This window comes from Felis catus, chromosome D4 (assembly GCF_018350175.1).
Source record: "Felis catus isolate Fca126 chromosome D4, F.catus_Fca126_mat1.0, whole genome shotgun sequence".
Classification (NCBI taxonomy): Eukaryota; Metazoa; Chordata; class Mammalia; order Carnivora; family Felidae; genus Felis; species Felis catus.
In genome coordinates this window covers 41,358,107-41,370,925 of record NC_058380.1, presented here as the reverse complement: position 1 = coordinate 41,370,925, position 12,819 = coordinate 41,358,107, and the positions used below count along the sequence as shown (strand labels likewise).

At 51.2% G+C, this 12,819-nt stretch overlaps 1 long non-coding RNA gene across 1 annotated transcript; it reads left to right on the top strand.

Moving 5' to 3' along the window:
• The first annotated feature begins 4,316 nt into the window (after positions 1-4,316).
• Positions 4,317-12,301, top strand: LOC123381747. Its single transcript, XR_006589109.1, has 6 exons — positions 4,317-4,645; positions 7,850-7,984; positions 8,375-8,760; positions 8,959-9,059; positions 9,275-9,418; positions 11,838-12,301. It is a non-coding gene; the product is annotated as an uncharacterized LOC123381747 (long non-coding RNA).
• The last annotated feature ends 518 nt before the right edge of the window (positions 12,302-12,819 follow it).

The following is a 12,819-nucleotide window of genomic DNA, read 5'->3' as shown; positions in this document are numbered from 1 at the left end:
TTTATTGAGTGTTCACTATGTACCAGGCATAGTTTGAGACACTTCACATGTACTAATTCATTTAATCCACACCGCAACTGTCTGAGATAGGTAATTTTACAAATGTAAAAACTGAGGCTCAGGGAGGTTTATTAACTTGCCCAGGATGACAGCTCCAGAGTGGAAGAGCCAGGATTTGAACCCACACCCTTTTAGTTCCAGAGCCCTCAGCACTCCACAGAATGATGAGTTGGATGCAAGGAGATATGAACTAATTGCCGCTAAGAGCCCACTCTTCTTATTTGAAACCTTTCCTAATGTCCCACTGGCTCATCAAAATCACTGTGTCCAAAATGGAAAGTTTTATCCTTTATTTTGATCATCTGCCCCATATCCTCATCCTGGCCAACCCTGTCTCTATCAATTATCTCAGTCTAGGACCTCAGAGTTGTCCTTGATCCTTCCTTCTACCATGTCACCTGTACCATCTACCTGCGTGCTAGGTCTGCTGAATTCCACATCCGACATAACTCCATAGCTCAACCCCTTCTCGCCACACTCCTGGTCTCTGCTTGCTGGGATCACTGCAGTAGTCTCCAGTGCCTTCCTGACTCTCGCTTATTCCCCATGTCAGTGCCTGTCACACTACTGCCTCCTCACTCGGTCTACCCCAGCTCCATTGCAAACCTTCAGGAAGGGACTCAGATTCTGGTCCAATCCATCCTGGAGGCCAGGGCTCTGCCTTTTTAAGAGTAATTCTGGCTAGGGCTAGGAAGTGACTCATCTCCCCAGGGGCAGGGCAAGAGAGGCCAGCTGTATGCACTAGAAATCACACTGCTTTGCAAACATTCATTCCTGTATGACTCACCTGGGAATCTTGTTAAAGTGCAGATTCTGATTCAGGAGGTCTGGAGCGGGGCCTGAGGTTCACCATCTCTGATGAGTTCCCAGGTGAGGCTCCTACTGCTGGTCCCTAGACCTTAGTTTGAACAGCAAGTACTAGAGGTCTGCTTCAAGGCTGACAGCCGGGCTTTCTCCAGCCACAATCTTAGGCTAGGATAAGGAGAGCTATAGAAAAAAAGTCAACCACAAAATACTTTATCGAGCATTTGCTATAGGCTAGATGCATGCCAGGTGCTGAGTTTGCATAGTCTCACTTAAACCTCTCAATAAACCTAATACCACTAATATTCCCATTTCCTGTATGAGAAAACTGAAGCGCAGCAAGACGAAGGAAGTGACCAAAGGTTACCCACTAGGGAATGGTGGACCTGCTGCTTACACCTGAGTCTCTCCGTCCCAATATCAGTTCTCTTAACACATCTGCTACTCAGAGTGAGGACTGAAGAACTGAGGGGCACAGGGTGAAGGCAAGTCTGAGAATCAATGCAATACGCTACCCATGGTGACTCCTGAAAACCTGGATGAGCTGGCGCTTCTGGGATCCTGACATGCATGTTCTCTATTTCTCATGATGTGGCTAAAAATAGGTACTATTATTAGAGATGCTCAGAGAGAAGTTTAGAGGCCGAAAGGGCTGGACTGAGATTCCATCATCATTGCCTGAATTCTCTGTTACCCATAGCTGCAGGCCTGTCAACAAACACCAGGCCCATGCTGGGCTGCCACAGCCCACGTGGCCCTGGTCGAGACCTATCTGGAGCCTGGAGCAGCTGAGGGGATACAACACAGGGCCACAGGTGTGAGGGGGCCAGAGTCGGAAGTTCTTGCCCTGAGCAGACACTGACAGCAGAGTGACAGTGTGTGGTGAAAAACCTAGTCCCACCGTGTGGACTGGGAATTTTGTCCAGGTTCTACAATGAATGAATAGCGTGACCCTCTGTGGCCTTTTCCCTCCCTGGGCTCCTTTATTCATCTGGAAGGCCACAGACAGAATCTTTGGGGCCCAGCGCACAGTGAAAACGTGGGCCTCTTGTGAAAAAATTACTGCGAATTTCAAGACGGTAACAGCAGATCATTAAACCAAAAGCAGGACCCTTGCAAGTGTGAGGCTCGGTGTAACGGCACAGGTCACGTGCCCATGAGGCCAGCCCTGGTGGTGGGGTGGTACAAAATGATGTGTAATGCCCCCTCAAGCTCTATTGTTCAATAAAGTTGGTTTTCTCCCGTCACCCCCACTTTTCCTACTCATAACTTTTATGTCACCCAGAAAATATGTGCAGCATCTCTCCACCTGGCCCTGCCTCTCCCTGCTGTCCTAGGGTCATCTCCCTCTTCCTGTCTGCTCTACCACCAGAAGGCCTTCTAAGGTTTTCAGGAAGTTGCCCCAGGTCTACTGCCATCTTGGAAGAGATGAGGGGTAGAATGAGTGGGAGGAAGGAGAACATGCCTTTTTTTTCCTTCCGGGACCCCATCCCTTGCAGACAGAGCCTTCATTTCCCAGGTCTTTCCTGACTCCTCAAGAATCAGAACAGAGGCCTTGAGAAGAGTGAGTCAGCAGCACAAATCCTGTCCTTGCCTCCTCCCTCCCCCCCAGGGACTGAATACCTCAGTTCCCAAACTCTCTGAGTCAGGGAGGTCGCCCCGAGGACATCTGCCTGTTTGTTCGAGCCATGCCACGCAGGCAACAGCTGCTGAAATGAGCCCAGGAGCCTCCACTTCCTGTGGCCGGACGGCCAGACCAGGTGACTCCTTGCCCTCCTCCAGGACACCTGCACCACTGCCCAGGTGGCTGAGTATAGGGAAGGTGTTGGCTGCCCGGGCCCATTCCAGAGACTCGGCCCAGGGCCCAGGACAGCCCCTGCCAGCACCTTCTCTTGGGATCCTGAGTGTCCCAAGGAGGCAGCCCATGGTACAAAATGATCTCTGAGAAACACACAGAAGCACTGGCCTGAGGGTCAGACCTTCTTAGGTTTTGCCACTGACCTTGGGCCAAAATAAAAAAAAAAAAAATCACCTTTTCACCTTGATATTCTCTCTGGGCCTCAGCTTCCTCATCCCGAAAGTGAAAAATCTTCTTATCTTCTTTGCCTCCTTCCCCCAGGCAGAATGAGTTGGTCCTTCTCTGGGCTCCCCAATCATATAGCACATGGCTTAATTGGGACCTTACCATATCACGAGATGGTTAATTATGTATCTGATACTCCTTCTAGGTGATCAGTGCCTTAAGGGCAGGAAACATATTTTAGTCTTTCCCTGGTTCCCCTTTTAGCCCTAACCTTCCACCGTTCTGTGTCTCAGATGCTTAGACTGCACTGGGGACACTAGTGTACAAGGAACAACTGCCTTTCACGTTTGTTAAGGTGAAAACACCGCACCTCCACCCCGTGCCAGGTCTGAGAAGAAATTCAAACAAAGGGAAACCCAAGATCTCTGCCCACCATGCGAGCCCAGAGAACAGTAGTTGGAAAGCTCCCTGACTCCCATCTCATCTCTCTCTGTCCCAGGCCTGCCCTGGCCGCTGCTGATTTTTGTCTTCTCTCATCTGACTGTGATGGTCCAGGGTCCTGCCGACATATGATGGCCATGTGAAGCCTCGAAGGCACAGCGCCACTGCCTGAGGAGAGCTCAGGGTCTGGCCAGGAATGGTGAGGTAATACTTGGTAATGGTCATGGGGCAGAGGTATGAACTTCAGACCAGACCCTGGGGAGGTGTCTGAGGAGTAAAAGGAGGTGAGAAAATTCCAGAAGCAGCATCTGCTTCCCCCGGGGGCCTGAGAGGGTTGGGAAAAGGCCTGTGAGCCCCTGGGGAAGTGCAGGGCTCCACTCACAAGGTGGGCTTTTGACGCCCCTCTCCTGTTCTGTCACTCTCCCCTAGTGGGTAAGGAACACTTGGGGGAATAGCAGTCATGGGAACCAAGGCAAGGTTGGCATAATGGACTGAACTGAGCATTCCTCTCCCCCAAATTCATACACTGAAGCCTTAATCCTCAATGTGGTTCTATTTGGAGAGGGGCCCCTAAGGAGGTAATTAAGGTTAAATGAGGTCACAAGGCTATGGTCTACTGCAATGGATGGTGTCCTAATAAGAAAAGACACTGGAGATCAGTCTCTCCACACACACATGGAGAAGAGGCCATGTGAGGACACACCGAGAAGGTGGCTGTCTGCCAGCCAGGAAGAGGGCTCTTAACAGAAACCAAGTCTGCTGGCCCCCTGATCTTGGACTTCCAGCCTCTGTAACAGTGAGAAAACGTGTGAGGCACCCAGCCTGTGGTATCTGGTTATGGCAGCCTGAGCTGACTAGTATAGTTAGCCTATTTGTGGATATCACCTATCATGCACAAGGGTGGGGACAGATGTGATAGTACAAGGGCTAAGGAAAAGGCTTTATGGGGAAAGGGAAATTATATGGACTCAGCGAGCAAAGGCGTGGGTCCCCATTTTCCCACTCCGCCCATGGGGTGGTGTTCTGGGTGGGTGAGGTCCTTACCGCCATGTGGCAATCCTGCCTTCCTAAGGATCCTTCCTTCTTATAGAACAAGCAAGAGAGGAAGATTGTCACTTAAGCAGCAATCAGACTTTAGGATGAGGCAGACTGGCCTTGGGGGCCAGCGTTTGCCAGAGCCGTCTGATGACAGCAGCTCCTGGTACCTGACCAAGGACAGCTGAGTTCAGTCACAGGCAGATTCGGAGCCCTTGGTGCCAGCAAGATCATTGCCTAAGCAACCTGGAGTGAGCCCTGGAATCATTCCAGACAACCCAGGTATTTTTGTTTAGGCTTGGACCAGAGCAATCTGAACAGCACTCCCCTGGGGTTGACATGCGGGTGGAAAAGGGAGCAAAAGGAAGAGGAGGTCAAACGCAGGGACAGTGCTGATCACCTGATCAGCCGACCTTCCCTATCAGGAGACTCTCCTTCTTGGAACAGATTTAGCTCTGATTAAGGGAGTGGGCATTCCTCCTACAGGGTGTACAGATGAGGGGACAGGGCAGGGCCCTAGGGGACCCATGTGAACATGGGCCACTGAGTCTCGCCAGGCCAATGAGACCACATGACTCCAAATGCTCCAGACACGGCAGCGGCCCCCTCTGTAGGGGGCAGAGAACGCTGAGAGGGCATGAAGTTTCCAGACTCATGTGCTCGAGGGAGAGGGTCGGAGGCAAGGCTCAGCAGCCACCTGTGCCCAAGCTTTCTAGGGTGGTTGGGATGCGTCCACTGTACTTTCCTCCCCACCACTGGCTGTCTTTACCAAAATGGATATGTCTGGCGAATGAGGGCCTAGGATACAAAACATAGTTGGCTTTGCTTCTTCCCAAAGACCTTGGTGAAGGCCCCATATGTAGTGTGCGTGCACACATGATGAAGCACATGCCTGTGTGTACGTGTGTCTGTCCATGTGCTGGCTCTGGAGCCAGGGAGAATGGAGACAGAAGAGACCTGGCAGGGCAGACATCCTCCTCCTGTGCAGACCGCCTGGCCTGTTCCTTCGGCTGACGTCACCCACAGGGGTTAGTCTCCTGTGGTGCTTTCTCTGCAGTCCATGCGTGAGTAGCCAGGCTTTGACGGCTCCCTCTGGCTGCCTTAGGAGGTCTGACTCAATGGGAAGCTAGCAGAGAGAGCAGAAGACCAAACACGACTCCGGAGTTGACCCTTGCTTGTCCCGCCTGTACTCTGGGCAGTATCTCACCTCTCGTGGATTTCATGGTCACTTTCCAGTAATACCAAAAACTTCAAAATGTATCTTAAAAAGTCCAGTCCAGTCTAATCCCAGAGTTTCATTCTGTCACCCAATCTGAGACCTCTCCCTGTCCTAGCTGAGCCTGGAATCAGGGGAACAGGCTATGTTTACCTTCTTCTGTGTAGCTCCTGGTGCCCTGGTGGGAGCAGAGGAGAGGAGTGACAGAGGGCAGAGAAGGTCTTTCTCTCCTGGTCTGTTGTAATCTGGCATTGGGGAATCCTCTCACACATACAGATCCTGGCTCATTTTCTTGTAATGAGCATTTGTGGGTCCTCCCAGGGTCACCTACTGTGCCTTTACTTGGCATGCCATCTCTAGCTAACAGCTCATGACCAGCCCCCGTCAACCTTCATTCTGTGGTGCATTCTACAGGCCACCTCCAACCTCTTTCTGCTGGAGTTGCCCTGACTCTGCCAGGAAGATGGCTTGGCTCGAGACCTTTTCAAGACAGAAATCCAACCAGCTGCCTTCCGTGGGTCCACTTGGCCCACAGACCATTGCCTGTGTCCTTTCTTTGCCTTGGGTGGAATGTCACCTGTTTCCACTGTCACTTTCTCAGTCTCCTGTGTCAGGTTGTGGTTACCCAGCCGCCCAGCCTCAGACTTCTCCAGAAAAGCTTCATGCAACAACCCAGTATCTCCCCATCCAGTGGTTCAGGTCAGGCTCTCTCAAGGGCTCTCTTCCTGAGGGGCCCCAGTTATTGGTATCACCATGACTCAGATTTCTGGAGCTCAGTGAGCATCTGGCCAGAGGGGTGAGGTCACTCTCTTCTCATGGGAAACACGCCTCTTCGGTATGCGTGGTCCTCCCAAAGTCCCCCTCATCTGCCTGGAGGTAGGGCCCCTCTCTCCCTCCCCGAGAGTGAGGGGATCTGCAGACTTTCTGACAAGGCCGGTTCTATGGATGTTCTCTGCTTCAGTCCCTGCTGATCAGTCTGCCTCCATGCCCTGGAGAAGGGGGATTTTTCAAACCGGATTTTGTTTGACTACTTCCTAAAAGGATTTTGGAAAACTATGGAGAGTTACAAGGATTTTGAAGCATTTTAAATGCTTTTCCACATTTAAGATCGATATCTGAAATTTTTCATCACTAGTTTAAATAGCTCCAAAAGGACAAGACTTCTGGTATATTAAGCAAGATATATGCACTTTATTTTTTTTTATTTTTTTATTAAAAAAAATTTTTTTTACCGTTTTTATTTATTATTGAGAGACAGAGAGAGACAGAGCATGAGCAGGGGAGAGGCAGGGAGAGGAAGAAACACAGAGTCCGAAGCAGGCTCCAGGCTCTGAGCTGTCAGCACAGAGCCCGATGTGGGGCTCGAACTCACAAACCGCGAGATCATGACCTGAGCCGAAGTCGGACGCTTAATCGACTGAGCCACCCAGGCTCCCCAAGATATATGCACTTTAAATATTTTTCATCAAGACCTTGAAGTTGCAGGTTTGGGTCATCTAATGTATGCAGCACGGCCACTGCATAACTTCACTTGACAAAACCAAAGGGTGAGGCCAGGAGTTTACATAAAAAAGAAAAATTCTGATTTCACTTTTCACTGGAGAAGGCAAAAACATGATATTAAACTGAAGAAGTGAAAATGTTATATTATATTAACGTAATATATAAGTTAATATGTGCCAGAAACCCCTGTATTCTTATCCCAAGATAGACAGGTAGGTAGGCTGGGAAGGTGTAGGATTTTGTGGTGGCTTGTCACCTGTTATGCTTATTTATTTATTTATTTTTGAGAGAGAGAGAGAGAGAGAGAGAGAGAGAGAGAAAGTTGGGGTGGGGCAGAGAGAGAGGGAGAGAGAAATCCCAAGCAGGTTTCTTGCTGTCAGAATAGAGCTCCATGTGGGGCTCGAACTCATGAAGTGTGAGATTATTACCTGAGCCAAAATCAAGAGTGGGACGCTTAACTGACTGAGCTACCCAGGTATCCCTGGTGGCTCGTCACTTGTATGAAATATCCCTGGCTTGGATGTTTTACTGGGCTCTTCCTTGTAGTCCTGCGTTTGGTGCCCTGAGGATTTTACGGCCCAGAGAGATGCCCCACAGCCAAGTTCGGGATGGGCAAGGCCCATCTGTTTTGTGGAAAACTGAAAACCACCAGTGTGTGCTCAGACGCTTTGGTTTTAGGAAAAAATGCCCAGACAGAGGGGATGCAAGGATATCTTCAAAGCTGTCTGTGCTTGTGTCTTCTTGGGAATGTCACCCTGTGTCCCCAGGGTACTCAACTGGAAGACCGCTGGCCTAACGGTTGCTGCATCTTCTGTGGTGGCCGCTTGTGGGTCCTACATAGATGGTCCGACACCCTCGTTCCCATTCACACCCTCTGTGTCAGACCTGAGGCCTCACCTGAGGTAGGAATGACTGGCAAGTCCCAGGTGAACACCCTGCTCGGCTCGTGCAGGGCTTGGCCCACTGGGGGTGCCCGGGGAGGGTCTGTGATCCATGTCTGATGTCAATGCCGAGTCAGCCCCCATAGTCCCTGCTGCCAATGTCCCTGCCTCCTGCCCCTCCTTGTGTGGGAAGGGGTGTGACGGGGAATTCTGGGCTGAGTAGCCACTTCCGTGTGGTTAGGGCTTTGGTGTGGGCGGCGGTGGGAGACACAGCTGGCCGGCAGGGGCTGGGGGACGCCTCTGGGGGATGAGGCCTGGGCTAGGCCAGAGCGTGTCAGCCAAGTGGAATCCCCGTGGTCCCATTTTCAAAGCCATTTGCAAGGCTGAGCTATTCTTTTGTCTGTGTCCGAGGACCCCCCACTTGCGGCCACAGCCTGGGAAAATGTATGCAGTCAGGGCCGCGGTGGCCTCGAGGAGCAGCAGAAGTGGGCAGACAGCTGTTCTGCATTGAGCCTCCGCAGAATCAGCCTGTCTGGACCATCACCAACCTTACGCCGGAGTTGGCCCCGGCTTGAGTGTGAGACTGCATGACACAAAGATGTGCTTGATCCAAAGATCTCCCACACCAGCCTGTCATGGTGCCTGGTGGCCAGGCCCACTATTGGAGAGAGGTGGAGACCGAGATGGAGAGATGGAGAGAGACACGTGCACAGAGACGGGAGAGGCTGGGGCAGCCTCGGGGCTGGCAGATATCACTCCCTCCTTCATTTCTTCAAGTACTCGCTACGTGACCCTGGGTAAGCCTCCTAACCTCTCCAAGCCTCAATTTGCTCTATGTGAAGCGAAGACAGGATTCAGGGCTGAGGCCATCAGACAGGATCAGGGACGTGGGCGTAGCTGGCACCCAGCACGTGCCCAGCGAAGTCTTGTTTCTGAGGCAGAGGCATGCGTGATGTCCTCCCTGAGTGCTGACCCACAGCATGTTGTGTCTGCAGCTTCCCCTGACCCCAGAGGGGCTCAGCCATAGGCTGCCCGGAAAGAACCGGAAGATTCGCTTTCTTGGGATTCTGGATGAAGAGAACAGGGATGCTGAGTGGTAGGCACAGTGGAGAACTGCAGGGATGGCCCCGGCCCCGGCTGCCCCTTCCAGCTGCCCCACACACGGCCCTGCACAGTCTCTGTTATGCTCCAGCGGAAGGCCCGTCACTCTTGGGCTCCTGGGCCCTGCCCTCAAGGGCAGACTCAGGCGGACTGGCTCTGTGGTCCCTTTGAAGCAGATCCCTGTCTCAGGCCCCTCCCCATCTGTCTCAGGCTCTCCTCCATCTGATCCTGGGCAGGTTAAACACTGCCAAGACTGTCTTCCAGAAACCCCACTCCCCCTGATGAGAGCCTCCTACAGCAGACCGTACCCCTGAAGGGGGACCAGAGTCCTGGGGAAGCATGACCGTGACAAGGGTGAGTGAAGAAGAACTATGGGTTACATGCTGGGGAAGGAAAAGAGAAGTGGGGTCAGGACCATTCCCATCATCACAGGAATATTCAGGGCTCACCTGAGCTCAGGCTCAAGATCCAAGTCTCCCTCCTAGAAGGTGGCGAACGAGTTCTTCTCTTCTGGGTGAGAGTGAGATCCCTGTTGGTGGCACCAGCCCAGACCCAGCTTTTGGCCACACAGAGCTCCTGGTGGGGGAGCAGGTACCTGAAAGACTATTGTGCCTCAGCCTCATGGACTCACCTGTGCTTAGGGGCAGCCTCTGAGGACCAGAGCACTGGGCCAAGAGCAGTTGGGAATGAGCATCAGCATAGCCGATAGCCCCACTTCTCGTCTTCTCTTCTTCCAGGGTGAGATCAAATACCTCCTCCAGGGAGCCTTCCTTAATGTCTCCTTCTTTGAATGCCCCCTTGTGCCTCAGTTTACCGATCAGTTTGTTGTGCCTTGCGTCATGGTTCCGTCTCACTGAGGGCACCCCTGCATCTCCAGGGACCCCAGGCTCCCTGTCCTGGGCTGGGAGGTCCTGGGAGGCCAGATCATGATGTGACAGTTAAGAGCTTGACTTTCAGATCTGAGAGACCTAGATTCCAATCTACTGCTGATGTGTAACTCTGCTCCCTGAGCCTCTATTTCCCCATCTGTACAGGTGGAGGCAATGATAGTTCTTACCACATATGGTTTGTTGTGAGGATTAAAAGAAATAAAGAGATACCTGTCATATATCAGGCCTCTGCACTTAGAACATACCTGGAGCTCAATAAATTTGAGCTATTATTACCATTGTTATTATTATTATTATTAATGCTTTACTCTAACCCTTCCTCCGAGGTTCCCTGTCAGCCCTGTCAGGTGCTGAGCCAGGTGCTGGGGACAGCAGTGTGAGGAAGAGATAGATCTATTTGTCATAGGACAACTAATGGGACATAGGCTTCTGTTGTGAGGGGTGATAGAAGACAGAGACTCTGGACAGGATGCACAGCTTTCTGCCATGCCAAGGAAGAGGGAGAAGGGTATTTTTGGGCAGAGAGGAGAGCACCTCTCTGGGGAAGGAGTTGCCAATCACTCTACGGATGGAAGGGTAATGAGGTGGGGGCTGAAGAGTAGTTCAGGAGAACCCTTCCTTGTGTCCCTATTTGGAGCATGAAAATCCAATCCCTCAAATGTTAATTAGAAGCGTGGCTGGCTCAGGAAGGCTTGCACGAAGTAAGGCTCAGGCAGACTACAGAAGAACCTACAGAGGGTAAGCTTGCCTCAGTTGACAGGTGCATCCCTCAAGGGCCCCCACATGCAAGGAACCAGTTCTCAACACTATGGCCCTGACTGTGGACCTCTAGACAATTAGACAGAAAGGCAAAAGACCATCTATGGATCTTAGAAGAACGGCAGAGACAGGGCAAGTGGAGGCTCAGGTCACACTTGGGGAATTGGGTTTTGCCCCTACTTTATACCTCCGGTCCTACAGGCTGAGATGGGTTTTGCAAGGAGCCGGCTGCAGCCACAGACATGCCAGGCAGCGGGAGGAGCCGGTGCCCTCACCATCCCCAAAGTGTGTCTGATTATTAAAACTCATACATCACGCTCTGAAGCAAATACCTGGCGTGGGGGAATTGGAATCCTTCAGTGTGGACTAGATCCATCACCTTCTAAATCAGGTACATCAGCCCGTGAATCAAACACATCACCTCTGGATTCGATGGGCTCCCAGTCGGATTAGATGCATCACCTATTGAATCAAATGCAACTCTGATTGAATCAGAAACTGCACCTCACCTAGTAAATCATCTAAATATTACCCACATTACAAGTTTGGAATGGCTGCCTCACCAATACGTTTTAACAGACGACATGTTAAAGCTGCTATAACATTTAAACAATTACCTGCAGAAACGAACTCAATACATCACTCGGGCTGGCCCATCAACGTTTTGAGCAGGAGAAATCGCCATCCAGATGCATGGGCTTTCCATTTTCCCTCTCTCCCAACCACCCCCTTCCCCACGTGGAGTCCTTTCTCCTCCGGACACAGGCTGAGGCGAGGCAGGCAGGAGCAGTGGGGGCTCCTGATCACAGCCCAGGGGAGGCTGGTGTGAAACCCAAGGCGGCAGACCAGACGTGGGTCCATCCGGCGGCGGACATATTTTGTTTAACCTGCACAGTGCATAAAACATAGCAAATATTTCAAAAATCAGAAAATTCACATTAAAATCCTAGAGTTTTGGCTTCTCTTAACAAAGTGAGATTTGGCAATAATAGGCCTGCCTACGCGGCTAAAGCTGTTAATAGTAACTCTTGCCAGGTGTGGCTCCGAGCACTCCACTGTATTATGTCATTTGATGCTCACAACAACCCGAAAATAGTGTGCAATAATACTCTTATTGTTTCCAGTTGAGGAAACCCACGGCACAGAGACAGCAAGCAACTTGTCTGAATCACACAGCTGAGCGACGGTGGACCAGGCGTCCAACTAACGCGAACGGTGTGGGGCGGTTTCCGAGGGGGTAGGAGATGAGGTAGCTGACCTTGCCAGGTGTCCTTCTGATCTCATTAAATCCACATGCCATCCTGTCCCAACTCCCTCTCCATCAGCCAGCATCCTGTCCCCACTGTAGGGCCCATCTGAGAGGCCCTCAGCTGGAGATCTGAGTATTACCTACAAAATTGTGTAAGCAACCATATACAGTCTGGTGGAACTGGAAGAAACGCTCATTATACTGTCTTAGAGCTGCAGCCCATTGACTACATTATGCTGAATATAGTGTCCTATCCATTGATAAGCAGTTTTTAAAATAAATCCTGTAGGGACGCCTGGGTGACTCAGCCGGTTAAGCGCCCAACTCTTGATTTCAGCTCAGGTCATGATCTCTCTGTTTTGCGAGTGAGAGCCCTGCGTCGGGCTTTGTGCTAGCTGCACGGAGCCCGCGTGGGATTCTCTCTCTCTCTCCCTCTCTCTGCCTCTCCCCCCACTCGCACTGTCTCTGTCTCTCTCAAAAGAAAGAAATACACTTAAAAAATAGTAAAATAAATCCTGTAATTGCATTGCAAAGTTCACAATTATGCTGCATTGTATTTGTATGCCATGTGTCAGAGGTGTTTTCTCACAAGTAAACACTAAACTATAACAGTTTTTGAAACGCTGCTTTGGTCTTTCCTATTTTTTAATATGCCGGAAGTTAAAGGAGGGAAGTGGCCCAGGCCCTCTCTTTCCTGAGCAGCCTTGCCCTGGGCAGCATGGCCATCAAGGCTATCACCCAAGACTCTGAGACCATGTCCCCTCTGCATCTAACCAGGCCTGCTCCTTCTGTCAGGAGCTGTCTGTGCCCCCACCCCTCCATCCTTCCTTAGCCTTTGGACTATAAACAAACCAAGT